Raw genomic sequence first — 16,598 nt, forward strand, 5'->3', positions numbered from 1 at the left:
ATCTCCTTACCTCGAAAGGTTTTTGCCGTTACGAGTGTTTTTGCACACAATGAAAGTCACATTTTTATGTTCACTTTTAAAGAGTGGTGGTCTGCCTTAAATTAGATGTAGCGATCAAAGAGCTACAGGTATATACAATTTTATATCGGTTGAAGGGTCCAGAATTAGCATTCGTGTTGTTACCTGTTGTCAGAAAGCTTTCATGTAGAGTTCTTAAGTATGCATTTAGCAATAACAATACTACACCAAGAAAATAACTGGTGCAGAGATCATTCAGCAAACCGACACATTCTCATATGACGTTTATGACTGCTGGGATGGTCATTGAAAAAGTTACGTACTTCAGCAATTTGCTGTGTATTTTTGTACTCGTTGGCGTAATTGAGTTCTAAACGTTGAACGGAATACGAAATTCAGTATCAGTAACTATATTTTATGAGCGCCTTAAAATAGAAACTGAAAACTACTTTCGGTAGGAATTGATGTTTTTTTAATGCATTCTGCAAATCCGATTTTTTTCTTGTTTGTCACTCTGTCGATCCACGGTATTCATAGTGATCGCCGTCTTCAACATATTCCAAGAACTTCAATTTTAATTATTTAATTTCTCTTAGTTTCAATCCACGCAAGTGCTTTTATCAACTGCTTCATTACTTCTGTAGTAGTCGATTTGGATGTTAATAGAGATCTTGTTAAATGCATCTTCGGCTTTAGCGATTCTTGATGTTACCTATCGCTTGAATCTTCCGTGAAAGGAGATAATGCTACCAACGTAACAGAATTCCTTCACCTGGATGAGTCTTGCATCTCCCAGGATGACGAACTTTTTAAAATCCAACTGTAGAACATCTCATAATCTTTTTAACTTGTTTATTTTCATCTTACATTTCACTCGCAATAATTAACTTATTGTTTCTGTGAGTTTTCCAGTTCTCCAGTCTCAGTCATCTGCGAACATCATTATGTTGTGCAGTTTCCATTAAAAGTTGGTATCTGAGAAATCCTTAATTGCTTTCTGTACGTAGATTCTGAATATCCGTGGTGACGACTCGCATCCTTGCCTTACTCCTTTTCTCGTTTTTGGAGTTACTTTGTGTTTTCTATCATTGCTGTTTGGTTTTTGTGTAACTGACGATTCAATCTTCTACCTCTTTAGTTCAAAGGATTTGAAGTTCTTTCAGAAGAAATTTCCGTTTACATTATCAAATGCTCTCTCGATGCAAATGAAAGCAATTAGTAATTGTCTGTTCATACTTAGAGTAATCTCAATGATTTCTCTTCTCCGTCCTTTTCTTATGAACCCGATATGCTCTTCTGCCAGGTTTTCTAAACAGTGTCCAGCTGTTATTGGTAATACCTTGATAGCGTGGGGTACTATCCTCAGAGTGGGGTGATATTCACATTTTTCAGTTCCTTTATTCTTCAGGATACTTTTGGGTGTTTGCTTGTGACACAAAATGTGAATGCCACTCGTATAGTAATATAGTACTTGTGTTTCAGTGATCTTTAAAAAAATGCTAGAATCTAGAATTGAAGGAAATACCATTCCGTCCCCGAAAAGTCTAAAATTTTGTTGTCATCTTCATTCTCATACTCTGTCTACGTAGATTCTTAACTAAACCGATTATTAATAAAATTCTGTTTAAGCAAACACGTTCGAAGCTCACTTGTCATGTTGCAAGAGTTCACCACTGTGTGCAGTGTTGAGTTCATCATCAACTGTGAAGGAAGGTTAAAGCTCAGATGGTAGTTCAAATAAATGTCATTAAAAAAAAAGGAACATTAGATCACTGTGGGAGGAGGAGAGGGGGGAGGGTGAAATCATTGTAACATTCGCATAAAGTGAATTCAGCAAACCGTGAGAAACCTAGACGAGGAAATCGGTGGATTGAACCACGTTTTTCCTGAATACCGGTACAGTCTTCTCTTCACATAACCCACTCGCCTGGAGTACATTTCTCTGGAATGATTTACAGAGGTCACAAAATGGGATCAACACCCGATTACCCGATTGGGAATGCAAGAGGGAATCTTCTAAGATAAAAGTCGTTCATACTTATCGTCACTTGCAATTGGGAAATGTATGTTATTCATCTAATTAACTACGACAGGCTACAGATAAGAAAAGCACGAAAATGCAACTCTCACAGCACAAAAAATTATTTACTGGTTTTATTAGTTTTTGTTCGTACTGACAATGTGTCAATAAATCGTTTTCTTCGACGTAATTCACAATATATATATGAAGACAGTACCTGTTCTCGAAAGAACAGAATGTGTAGCTTTTCCCTGGAATAAATGATGACTAACTGAAACCCTCAGCTGCCGAAGGTGTTGTTGATGTCCACATCGAGTTATATCAACAACACCTGTCGGAGCTGCGGGTTTCAGTTACTCATCATTTATTCCAGGGAAAAGCTACACGGTCATCAACAGTATTCTGTTCTTTCGAGAACAGTTACTGTCTTCATATATATAGTTAAAGGCTACCCAGCCATTGACCTTCGTCTGTGCGAATGCGCACAGGTTGCCCAAACTCTTATGGGAATCGCCAAAGCGTGCGCGAGTAATGAGTGGATGGGCAAATGTCTATAAGGTACATTACATATGTAGAATTGTGGACAGCTGGGAATGTGAGTCTCACGGGAAGCGTGCAAGGGTTAAGTCCCTGCAGCCGCGCTATTCATCTGTGTCCTCGGTGGCTCAGATGGATAGAGCGTCTGCCATATAAGCAGGAGATCCCGGGTTCGAGTCCCGGTCGGGGCACACATTTTCAGCTGTCCACATCGAGGTATATCAACAACACCTGTCGGCAGCTGAGGGTTTCAGTTAGTCATCAGTAATTCATAATGTTCGAACATAGTATATGTTCCAAACCATACTGCAAATGAACATCAATGATATGGGCCTGTAATTCAGTGGATTACTGCTACTTCCCTTTCTGGATATTGGTGTGACTTGAGAAATTTTCCAGTCTTTAGGAATGGTTCTTTCTGTGAGCGAGCGGTTGTATGTAATTGTTAAATATCCAGCTATTGTATCAGCATATTCTGAAAGGAACCAGACTGGTATACAATCTGGACCGGAGGCCTTGCCTTTATTAAGTAATTTAAGCTGCTTTGCTTCTAACCAAACTGCGTGCATATGGAATATCGCCTCAGTTGTGCGACCTAATTCGTGATTTCCTGTCAGAAAGGTCACAGTCCGCAGTAATAGACGGAAAGTCATCTAGTAAAACAGAAATAATATCCGGCGTTCCCCAAGGTAGTGTTATAGGCGCTCTATTGTTCCTGATCTGTATAAACTATTTATAAGACAGTCTGAGTAGCTCTCTTAAATCGTTTGCTGATGATGCTGTCATTTACCGTCTTGTAAGGTCATCAGATTACCAAAACGAATTGCAAAATGATTTAGATAAGATATCCGTATGGTGCGATAAGTGACAATTGACACTGAATAAAGAAAACTGTGAAGTTATTCACATGAGCGCTGAAAGAAATCCGCTAATATTTTATCACGCGATAAGTCACACAAATATGAAAGCTGTAAATTCATCTAAATACTTAGGGATTACAATTACAGATACCCTAAGTTGGAACGATGACATAGATACTGTTGTGCGTGGAGCAAACCAAAGACTGCGATTTATTGGCAGAACACTTAGAAGGTGCAACAGGTCTACCAAAGAGACTGCTTACACTACGCTTGTCCGCCCTATTCTGGATTATTGCTGTGCGGTGTGGGATCCACATCGGGTGGGACTGACGGATGACAACGAAAAAGTTCAAAGGAGGGCAGCTCGTTTTGTATTATCGCGAAATTGGGGAGATAGTGTCACAGAGATGATACGTGAATTAGATTGGCAGTCGTTTAAACAAAGGCGTTGTTGTTGCGACAGGATCTTCTCATGAAATTTCAATCACCAGCTTTCTCCTCCGATTGAGAAAAGATTCTACTGGCACCCACCAACACATGGAGAAATGATCATCACGATAAAATAAGAGAATCAGGGCTCGCACAGAAAAATTTAAGTGCTCGTTTTTTCCCGCGCGCCATTCGAGAATGGAACGGTAGAGAGACAGCTTGAAGGTCGTTCTATGCACACTCTGCCAGGAACTTTATTGTGAATTGGAGAGTAATGATGTAGATGAAGAATTAAAGGAAATACCAGTTTTATTAAAACTTACCAGCTATTGATGCAAAAATCTGACTTCATAGCTAGCAATAAAACCCTGAGAATTTTTTTTTCTGGTTTTGGGATTTGGATTTAAAAGGTGCCAAAATAAACGAGTCGTGGCGTATGCGAATGAGAGGGCATAGTCCAAAATGTTTTCTTAGGAATAAATGAAGCATCAGAATTACAGTGGCCAGTGGTTTATTCAGGCGAAACACGAATTTATACACATCACACTGTGAATAAATGTTATCAGTAGTCAGAAAGAGTATTATAAAAACAAATGATCATGCTGAATTTTTGCTACGGGGGCTTTGGCGTAATCACGTGTAATGTGTGGCAACGGTGCACTGGAGTGAACGCAGTTACGGACTTCCCTCCCTGTCCCTCGGGCGCAAAACACGACGGTGCCGCTCCTCTGGCCAGATCAGCAGTTCGTTTTGCTGAGTAATGAATAAACTTACACTTTGGAATCAGTAGGTGACAAAGCATAGGATCTATGGAATCGGGAAAGGAGGCGAGGATAGCAAGATGCGTCATCAACGGACTCTGTTGCATCAGTGACGTCTGTGATAAGACCGATGGACGCTGTGGCGATGAAAACAATAACAACACAACAACAACAATAACAATAATACGGGCGAGTCATTAGGAAGATGGTTGAGTCACGCGGGGCGGCACGCTGCGAGCGCCTGTGCGCCAGCAGGGTGAGGCCAGGGTTGTACCCTCTCCACCTACCCAGCACTGGCTGGTGCGCCCTTTGGACGCCTCCCGACCCTTGCCCCTCGCCTCCAAGCCTTATCAGACAGAAGCGCGTGCTGGGGATGCACGAGGAATGACTCGTCCACACAGTGCTAGCGTCCCCAAGTACACAATCCTCGTCTGCTTCCTCGTGACCATCACATTCCTTCAAACACAGAGCGGATGTTTACACCAAGCTGTGGCACGGCCGTCTCATTCAGCAACTTAGCTGCTCTGCAGAAACTGTTACCTACTGCTTGCTATCTGTCTATTTCATGTAGGTAAATGAAGAGTAACTCCACTTCTTAGTCCGCAGCTCGTGGTCGTGCCGTAGCGTTCTCGCTTCCCACGCCCGGGTTCCCGGGTTCGATTCCCGGCGGGGTCAGGGATTTTCTTTGCCTCGTGATGCTGGGTGTTGTGTGATGTCCTTAGGTTAGTTAGGTTTAAGTAGTTCTAAGTTCAAGGGGACTGATAATGTTAAGTCCCATATTGCTCAGAGCCATTTGAACCATTTTTTTTCCCACTTCTTATGCTGAGAAAAGAAGCCGTTTTCGCTAAGCAAACCGATTCCTGATTTTAGAGTTTTGTTAGGTCACATACCAATCACTTTGAAATCATCTCTGTGATACAGATGCATTTATACGCTAGAAGAAACGGGAAATGGTACATCATGGAACACCAGTCGGTTATTTAGCAAACTTTGTGGAGGTGTTCATCACAGAATGGGCATTAAATGATTAAATTTCCATTACATCGTAGCTGACGTCCCTCGTCAATATCAGTACATGTGACAATCAAGGGCACGAATACACTCTTGCAGTCGTTGTGAGATGTAAGTAACGAACCTCCGAACGTCATCTAGAGGAAGTTCTTGCCACACTTATCGATTGCTGGTTGGGGGGTGGTATAGCAGCATACTTTACGTAGTCTACAATTTGCTGAACAGCATACACCTTCCAATCGCATTCGAGACATGCTATGTGGATGACAAATGAAAATGTATGATTTTTCGTTTCCACGCTTACAATGCAGGGTGTATCATCCAAATTATCAAATTACGTGGCAGACTCATTATAGGGGCTAGAAATCAGAAACGGAGCGAGTACACGTCTAATGTTGAGGATTGCATACATTAGAAATCAAGGGCCGCTGTTACGGCGATCTATAGTGACTTCTCTCATACCTGCTATAGCTCCGTGAGTTCTGAGAGTCTGAGAACAGTGGCGCTGCGGTCACTTCCCAATCGTCGACTCGTCACCTCTTACTGAAGAATGCAGGATTGTGAGACTACACATGGAGTAATACGAAAGTTGTGTGCACGATCTTGGTGCGTAGTGTAGCATTGACAGGGCGAAAATGGCCGACTCTCGGTATCAAATGGTCCCTCACAAAGCTGTGTTTTGTAAGATTGTACAGAATGTAAAACGAAAATTGATATGAATGCACATAATTGAAAATGAACTCCAGAAGGGATAGAGTGAAGTCTGGGAAAAGTTCGACTCTATAGTCCACGCTACAGACAGAAAATATACAAAATTTATACAGTGCAAACAAATCCGATATCCATCGTGAGAAACCTTATGTGCTCCATAAAACGGTAACTGGGCGCCCAGCTACGTCTCTGCAACCAAAAAGCCCTTTATTCGTGATTCAGTAGCATTCACCTGCTGTGTAGATCTTAGACATTCAGTATGGATCATGGCTCCGATTTGAAAAAGGTAACCCAAGCACTGATCTCTGTAGGAGCTATAGTGGAATGTAAGTTAGTGTGGAGTTAAATTACACTCTCCGACTGCGATTAAGAATCGAATAATTTCCATTGCCGACGATATAAAATGGTGCTGGCTCCACGAATTATTGCTTGTATTAACGACAGCGTTTTTCCAAACATATATGGATGGATGTTGCACGTAAAATATCCTACACTTCACTGTTAGTGAAACATGGTATATGGACAACAGAGTACTGTTTTAAGGTCTATTACAATGCCTGATTGGCGGACCATCATCTCTCAGAAATTTCTTAAACTTCCAACGACTGACGCCACAATGTTGCCACATTACTTACAAGTATAGTTAAATGACACCGGGCTGCTTTATAGCCCCCGCAGCTAGGAACAATCTCTACAACGTCACAAGATAGACTATTACGCACAACTTTAATGAAATATGTACTAATGTCAAGTCCGTCAGTTTGTGTATTCTTTCTGCCGTGGCAGCTTGCATTTATAGGTTAATTGCAGGTTGGGTAGTGTATCGTTCATTTCTGTAATTTTCCGAAGCTTGTTATAAATTTATTTTAATATTTAACCACTGTTCAGAGAAACCATCTCATCACTGTATCCTGTTTTCTTGTACTGTCTTCTCAGACTCGGTATCTTGCTCGAAGTGTTTATATGTCAACGCAATTATTAGAATTTCACTAAATAGAGAGCATATATTACAATAAATTTACTGTAGTCTTCGAAAAGGTTGTTCAACACACACACACACACACACACACACACACACATTCATTATATACATACTCTCTAAGACAAAGAAACGACGCACCGTGAAGGAACTACCCGAATGGGGCGGCAATGGTAGTTGTGATGTACATGCACAGACAAACAAAACATTACAATTTCAGGCAAATTGGATGATTTATTCAAGAAAAAGAGCTTCACAAACTGAGTCAAACACTAATGCGTTGGTCTGCCTCTGTCCCTTACGCATTCAGTTATTCGGCTCGGCATTGGTGGTTCTGAGCACTATGGGACTTAACATCTGTGGTCATCAGTCCCCTAGAACTTAGAACTACTTAAACCTAACTAACCTAAGGACATCATACACATCCATGCCCGAGGCAGGATTCGAACCTGCGACCGTAGCAGTCGCGCGGCTCCGGACTGCGCGCCTAGAACCGCTAGACCACCGCGGCCGGCCGGCTCGGCATTGATTGATAGTGTTGTTGAATGTCTTATTGATGGATATAGTGCTAAATTCTATTCAGTTAGCGAGTTCGAGCATCAGAATCCCCTGCTAGTTCGAGGACTCTTTCCATAGTACTCCAGACGTTCTCAGTTGCGGAGAAATTCGGCAACCTTGCTGGTCAAGGTGGGGTTTGGCTAACACGAAAGCAAGCAGTTGAAACTCCCGCCGTTTGAAGGCGGACGTTATCTCGCTGAAATGTGAGCCCAGAATTACTTGCTATGAACGGCAACAAAACGAGGCGTTGAATATCGTCGACGTACCGCTGAAGAAGTGGGATAGGGAAGTACTAAGGAACGACGAGATACGTTTGAAGTTCTCTAACGCTATAGATACAGCAACAAGGAATAGCGCAGTAGGCAGTACAGTTGAAGAGGAATGGTCATCTCTAAAAAGGGCCATCACAGAAGTTGGGAAGGAAAACATAGGTACAAAGGAGGTAGCTGCGAAGAAACCATGGGTAACAGAAGAAATACTTCAGTTGATTGATGAAAGGAGGAAGTACAAACATGTTCCGGGAAAATCAGGAATACAGAAATACAAGTCGCTGAGGAATGAAATAAATAGGAAGTGCAGGGAAGCTAAGACGAAATGGCTGCAGGAAAAATGTGAAGACATCGAAAAAGATATAATTGTCGGAAGGACAGACTCAGCATACAGGAAAGTCAAAACAACCTTTGGTGACATTAAAAGCAACGGTGGTAACATTAAGAGTGCAACGGGAATTCCACTGTTAAATGCAGAGGAGAGAGCACATAGGTGGCATTAAGAGTGCAACGGGAATTCCACTGTTAAATGCAGAGGAGAGAGCAGATAGGTGGAAAGCATACATTGAAAGCCTCTATGAGGGTGAAGAATTGTCTGATGTGATAGAAGAAGAAACAGGAGTCGATTTAGAAGAGATAGGGGATCCAGTATTAGAATCGGAATTTAAAAGAGCTACGGTCAAATAAGGCAGAAGGGATAGATAACATTCCATCAGAATTTCTAAAATCATTGGGGGAAGTGGCAACAAAACGACTATTCACGTTGGTGTGTAGAATATATGAGTCTGGCGACATACCATCTGACTTTCGGAAAAGCATCATCCACACAATTCCGAAGACGGCAAGAGCTGACAAGTGCGAGAATTATCGCACAATCAGCTTAACAGCTCATGCATCGAAGCTGCTTACAAGAATAATATACAGAAGAATGGAAAAGAAAATTGAGAATGCGCTAGGTGACGATCAGTTTGGCTTTAGGAAAAGTAAAGGGACGAGAGAGGCAATTCTGACGTTACGGCTTATAATGGAAGCAAGGCTAAAGAAAAATCAAGACACTTGTAAGTAGGCTGTTTCTGTTTTCTTATTGGTAACGCCACGTAGCGCTCTGTATGAAAATCACTGACTGTGCTGTGTGCAGTCTGTGGCTAGTTTGCATTGTTGTCTGCCATTGTAGCGTTGGGCAGCTGGATGTTAACAGCGCGTAGCGTTGCGCAGTTGGAGGTGAGCCGCCAGCAGTGGTGGATGTGGGGAAAGAAATGGCGGAGTTTTGAAATTTGTAAGACTGGACGTCATGAACTGCTATGTATATTATGATTTTGCAACACTATTAAGGTAAATACATTGTTTGTTCTCTATTAAAAATCTTTCATTTGCTAACTATCCCTATCAGTAGTTAGTGCCTTCCGTAGTTTGAATCTTTTATTTAGCTGGCAGTAGTGGCGCTCGCTGTATTGCTGTAGCTTGAGTAACGAAGATTTTTGTGAGGTAAGCGATTTGTGAAACGTATAGGTTAATGTTAGTCAGGGCCATTCTTTTGTTGGAATTATTGAAAGTCAGACTGCATTGCGCTAAAAATATTGTGTGTCAGTTTAAGCACAGTCATGTATAATTGTAAGGGGACGTTTCACACTTTCATAGGATTTGTCGACCTGTAAAAAACGTTCGACAATATAAAATGGTGCAAGCTGTTCGAGATTCTGAAAAAAGTAGGGGTAAGCTATAGGGAGAGACGGGTCATATACAATATGTACAACAACCAAGAGGGAATAATAAGAGTGGACGATAAAGAACGAAGTGCTCGTATTAAGAAGGGTGTAAGACAAGGCTGTAGCCTTTCGCCGCTACTCTTCAATCTGTACATCGAGGAATCAATGATGGAAATAAAAGAAAGGTTCAGGAGTGGAATTAAAATACAAGGTGAAAGGATATCAGTGATACGATTCGCTGATGACATTGCTATCCTGAGTGAAAGTGAAGAAGAATTAAATGAACTGCTGAACGGAAAGAACAGTCTAGTGAGTACACAGTATGGTTTGAGAGTAAATCGGAGAAAGGCGAAGGTAATGAGAAGTAGTAGAAATGAGAACAGCGAGAAACTTAACATCAGGATTGATGGTCACGAAGTCAATGAAGTTAAGGAATTCTGCTACCTAGGCAGTAAAATAACTAATGACGGACGGAGCAAGGAGGACATCAAAAGCAGACTCGCTATGGCAAAAAAGGCATTTCTGGCCAAGAGAAGTCTACTAATATCAAATACCGGCCTTAATATGAGGAAGAAATTTCTGAGGATGTACGTCTGGAGTACAGCATTGTATGGTAGTGAAACATGGACTGTGGGAAAACCGGAACAGAAGAGAATTGAAGCATTTGAGATGTGGTGCTATAGACGAATGTTGAAAATTAGGTGGACTGATAAGGTAAGGAATGAGGAGGTTCTATGCAGAATCGGAGAGGAATGGAATATGTGGAAAACACTGATCAGGAGTAGGGACAGGATGATAGGACATCTGCTAAGACATGAGGGAATGACTTCCATGGTACTAGAGGGAGCTGTAGAGGTCAAAAACTGTAGAGGAAGACAGAGATTGGAATACGTCAAGCAAATAATTGAGGACGTAGGTTGCAAATGCTACTCTGAGATGAAGAGGTTAGCACAGGAAAGGAATTCGTGGCGGGCCGCATCAAACCAGTCAGTAGACTGATAAAAGAAAAAACCGCTGAATTGTAAAGGTGCCGCGGGTGGCAACCATAGAAGTCCTAGTATGAAAACCAATGGCGCCCCGGGCCGTCACACCTAGTTGTCGGACCGTAAGGCGGGCGACAGTCACATTGGTATCCGACTGCTGTCCGGGGAATCTTCAGATAAGTCTTCACTGATCATCGGAGCTCATTTCGAAGCGAGACTAATCGCTGAAGACACTTCTACTCCAGATAATGAGATTCCAAGCCAAAGATGTGTCTGGAGACGCCCCAAACAGCAGTAGGATACCAATCTGACTGTCGCCCGCCATACACCCTGACGACCGGCAGTGATGGTCTGGGGTAGCATTTCTTTTCGTATCAGGACACCTTTGGTTGTCAGCTGCAGTACACTTACAGCACAGCGATATGTCGACGATATTCTATGCCATGGTTTGTTGCCCCTCATGGCAAGCTGTCTTGGGCTGACATAATGCCCGCTCACACACGGCGAGAATTTCTGCTGCTCATCTTCGTGGCAACCAAGCCCTACCTTGGCCAACAAGGTAGCCAGATCTCGCCCCAATTCAGAACATTTGGAGCCTTATGGGCAGGGCCCTCAGACCATCTCAGGATTTTGGCGATCTAAAGCGCCAGTTGGACAAACTTTGGTACAATACCCCTCAGGAGGACATCCAACAACTCTATGAATCAATGTCAAACCGAATAACTGTTTGCATAAGGGCCAGAGATGGACCAACTCGCTATTGACTTGCTGAATTTGTGAAACTCTTCCTCTTGAATAAATCAACCAACTTTACTGAAATTATAATCGTTTGTCTGTTCATGTACATCAAATCTACTGATTTCTAGCCCGTTCTCACTGGTTGCCTTTACTGCTTCCTGAGTATAGAGATTGAATAAAATGGGGATATGCTACAATACAGTCTCACTTCCTTCTAAACTGCTGCTTCCCGTTCATTTCATTCGATTGTTATAACAGCAGTCTGGTTTCTATAGATAACCATCCGCTCCCTGTATTGTTCCATTCTGCCTTCAGAATTTCAAATAGAGTATTCCAGTCAACAATGTCAAAAGCTTTCTCTAAGTCTACAAATACTATATACGTTGGTTTGCCTTTCCGTAACCTATCTTCTAAGATAAGTCGTTGGATCAGTATTGCCTCGCGCGTTCCTACATTGCTCCGGATTCCAAACTGATCTTCCCGGAGGTCAGCTTCTATCAATTTTCCATTCTTCCGTAAAGCATTCGTGTTAGTATTTTGCAGCCATGACTTATTAGACTGATAATTCGGCAGGTTTCACATCTCAGCATCTACTTTCTTTGGATTTGGGGATTACTACATTCGTCTTAAAGTCTGAGAGTATTACTCCGGTCTCATACATCTTGCACCTCACATGGAAGAGTTTTGTCATGGCTGTTTGTCCAAAGGCTATCACTAGTTCTGACGGAACACCGTCTACTTCCGGGGGCCTTGTTTCGACTTACATCTTTCAGAGCTCTGTCAAATTCTTCTCACGGTATCATATATCCTAACTCATCTCCACCTATATTCATTTCCCTTACTATAATACTGTCTACAAGTTTATCTCCCGTGTATATACCGTCCATATACTCCTTCCAGCTTTCAGCTTTGCCTGCTTTCCAACTGAGCTCTTGATATTTATACAGCTGCTTCTTTTTTCCCCAACGACCTCTTTTAATTTTCCTGTAGGCAGTATCTATCTTTCCTCTATTGAAATATGCTTCTAAATCATTACGTTTGTCCTCTAGCCATTTCTGGTTAGCCATTTTGCACTTCTGCGTAAACTGATATTTTAAACTTTTGTATTCCCTTTCACCTGCTTCATTTTCTGCTTTTTTCATATTTTCTCTTTTCGCCAGTTAAATTCAGTATGTCTTGCGTTGTTCAGGGACTTCTACTAGGCCTTCTAGTAGTCTTCACTGTTTTATCTCTTAAAGCTATCCTGTATTCCTTTCACCTGCTCCGTCTGAAACTCTCACCGACCTCTGATTCTTTCAGGATTAACATCCCGCCCCAAACGTGATGATTAGATACGGAGCATAAACTCTTAGTGGAGAAGGATGGTGCAGACATCGACCGCGTCCCCTTTGAAGAGACCGGCCTAGCATTAATCCAGGGAAAATTCAAGTCTGGATGGGAGAAAGGACATTCAGCAACCAGCTCCTGCCGAATGCGAGTCCTCTACCTTACGCAAAATGGCTCAAATGGCTCTGAGCACTATGGGACTTAACAGCTAAGGTCATCACTCCCCTAGAACTACTTAAACCTAACTAACCTAAGGACATCACACACATCCATGCTCGAGGCTGGATTCGAACCTGCGACCGTAGCGGTCGCGCGGTTCCAGACTGAAGCGCCTAGAACCGCTGGGCCACTACGGCCGGACCTACCTTACGCACCGCATTATTTTATTCAGTAGTCCCGTTCTTGATTTGTGAGAAACTTGATGGGCGGATCACTGGACTACTACATTTGTGTAGCAGAAACGCACGTCATGATTCGGAATGTTTTAGGAACAGGAGGAGCGATCTGGTTGACTAACACCTTGGAGGAAAATGTGCCGGCACATGCAACTACTGGAATGTCACACGGCTTTATTACGACATTCCTCCAACTATTTGCATCAGAACCACAATAAGGCATGCGTCTGGCTAGACTTCTTCTTTCATCATAGTACGTGTCATCTGTAACGGACTGAAGATTATTATGATTCAACTATGTGTCATCAAACAGATGCATTCAGCGGCGACACAACGGTCCAATCTCAGGGTGCATGTTGGTCATAGTAAAGTCGATAACTGAACTGAAATCTTCCATTCAGTCTCTGGTGTATATCTCCGTTGTTGGAAACTGAATACATCAGACTGAAAGCAGAAAAACTGAGCTTCGCATTTGAAAATATATTCATGGATAGGGATGCTAGCGTACCAATTTTCGACTACCGTACAGTGTCAGAGGAGAGACGTCAATATTAGAAAACACGGAACAGACGATTACTTTATGCGAAGAAACCACCAGGCATGACAACAGGTACTAAGCGAATTCAGAGACACACTTTTGGGACTGAAAGAGATCGGTATGAAAAATAATAAAGTGGAACAGTAATTTTCGAGGAACTTGAACGGGGCTCCTTCAAGGGAAGACGATGTAGGCTTTGAGAAAGTAACCATGAGGGACAAATTTAGAGAATTTGCATTTTAATAATTCCTGCAAAATGATGGTCAGGTCCTGCAGAAAGTGTCATAACTTCTGTCTCTATGCCGTTTATTTTTGGAACACAACCTACGACCAGTTTAGAGACAGAAGTGAAGACACTTTCTGCAGGATCTGACCATCATTTTGCAAGACAATGCTCAAGCACGTACAGTGCAATCTGTTACCGATTTGTGTGACTGCTGGGGCTGCTATGTGGAATACCACCAACTGCACTCCCATGACTTAAGTCCTCGTGGGTTCAGCTCGATTTCTAAACTGAAGGAAACACTTCACGGCAGTCGCTTCAGAACTGCTACAAATTCGTCGGGCAATAGACATCGCCGCTCCCCAACAGGCACTGCTAAGAGTTTCCTCCGACTTCCACATCGCTGGCTACGGGTTATACACAAAGCTGGTGACTACTTTGAAGGTCAGTAAAACTTTGAAACACGTATCTATTTTGTAGGAACTGTAAATAAATAGTTGCCACTATTACAGTTCCAACCCTCGTATATGCATCCCACTTCAAACTTATGTAAATTGAACCGGCTTTGCAACTTACTTAATGGGTAGATTTCTTACTCCAGACGTCAGAGTAAAAGAGGCGGTCTCGGGGTTACTAAAATTTCCATTTTGTTCGAAAACGGCAACTGGAAAAAAAATCATACAGTTCATCGGGACAGGCTGAATCGACTAGATCGTCGTCAGCGGAGCGCAACAAGTTTTTATCGTTAAAGAGTCATCCACACTGGCAGAAATTATTTCACGTGCGACCCAGGATAGTGCGGAAGGCCACTACAGTCTATGTTCTGTGTTAATGCCTTGGCGGACAGAGTGAGTTTTAACATCAGTCTATTCGTACATAATTTGACCTGCTATTTTCTTGTTTGTTTTTGCTATTTTTTAGTCTAATGTGTCCCAATGTATTCGAAAAATAATGTGCTGCTTTTCTGCCACTACTGTATATCTAACCGATACTACGAAATGTTTCAGCAGTTCCAATACCGAGTCAACAGAAACGATATATTCTTTCAGAAACTTTGCGCACACCTCTAACAATAACTTTTCTGAAACTGGGACAGGCATTACAACATCAATACTCAAGTGAGAACCGTCGTTAAAAATCTAAGAGTATACATCTGGAACAACTTAGGATAAAACGGCCGCATATAATTAGTGAGAAAGCCAGAAGCACACAGGGATTCATTGGAAGTATCCTAAGGTGATGTATGGACGTCAGTATGGGACGATTACCTAGCTGGTAGGTAATGTAGACAAAATCCAATTAAGAGCACAGAGTCGCATTTTGGCCTCGTTTATTTATCGCGAGAGCACTATCGAAAAGATCGTCCAGCTTCCCTTGCGAGTGCTTCAAGGGAAGTTGCGTCATGGAAAGGTTCACTGTTCAAAAAATTGTTCAAATGTGTGTGAAATCTTATGGGATTTAACTGCTAAGGTCATCAGTCCCTAAGCTTACACATTACTTAACCTAAATTATCCTAAGGACAAACACACACACCCATGCCCAAGGGAAGACTCGAACCTTCGCCGGGACCAGCCGCACAGTCCGTGACTGAAGCGTCCATGACCGCTTGGCTAATGACGCGCGGCGGTTACGGTCCCGAGCGCGTAGGTTCCAAGAAGGCTCAGGCAACATATTGCATCCTCTTACAAGAAATTAAGGAAGTGAATGAGATGGAAAAATCAGAGAAATTAGAGCTGGTAGCGAGGCTTTCCGGCAGGCGTGGTGAACATTGCCTAGAGGAATAAGGAAGGAAAGAAACAATAGTAGTATCAGAAATATCCTCCACTACACACAGTAAGATGACTTGTAGAGTATAGATGCAGACATTAGAGGTAGACTCTAACCAAATAATACACAGTAAACGTTATCTTAAGGAGACAAAACATAAAAGGAGAGTTAAGCATGCCTTACACAGCAACGAACGCACCGATAGGTACAGGGAAAACTCTCGCGGTACGTGATGTATATCGCAGAGTTCAAGAAATACGTTCTGTGATTCACTGCTGCTGAACAAAAATAGTAAGACAAGCAAGAAGACATGTCTTCGTCAATGAAATTACTAGTATGTCAGTTCGTTTAACCCTCGAAATACTAAACGGTGGGGGGAGTATCTTGTGTTCATCTTTTGGGAATATTGTAATCTAATTGGTTGCTTTATTTTTTAAATTTTGAAGTAAATAGTATTATTTCTAATGAATTCTTCTACATAATTCCATAGCTGTTCTAAATTTTTCCGTTAAACTTAACCCAAATTTTAAGTGTGAGCAGCAGATGTCTCTTTCCCCAATGAATATCATACCCAACATTTTCAGGTTCAAGATTGCAATGTCTCTTTAAAAATTACGTTGTGAGTAAAAGCAACAACAAAAATTTAAGGAATACAAATTTCGTTAATTATTTTTCAATTTTTTTAGGGTGTGCATAAAGCACCCTACACCTCTTTGTAGTATACTTGCTAAAAGATATTTTCATGTTATGATCCCTACCAACACATCAT

At 42.0% G+C, this 16,598-nt stretch overlaps 1 non-coding gene across 1 annotated transcript; it reads left to right on the top strand.

The window, feature by feature from the left end:
• The first annotated feature begins 2,692 nt into the window (after positions 1 to 2,692).
• Trnai-uau (transfer RNA isoleucine (anticodon UAU)) lies at positions 2,693 to 2,766 on the top strand. The gene has a single exon. It is a non-coding gene; the product is annotated as a tRNA-Ile (tRNA).
• Positions 2,767 to 16,598: the final 13,832 nt, after the last annotated feature.

The sequence above is a fragment of the Schistocerca nitens genome, chromosome 2 (genome assembly GCF_023898315.1).
Source record: "Schistocerca nitens isolate TAMUIC-IGC-003100 chromosome 2, iqSchNite1.1, whole genome shotgun sequence".
NCBI classification, from domain to species: domain Eukaryota; kingdom Metazoa; phylum Arthropoda; class Insecta; order Orthoptera; family Acrididae; genus Schistocerca; species Schistocerca nitens.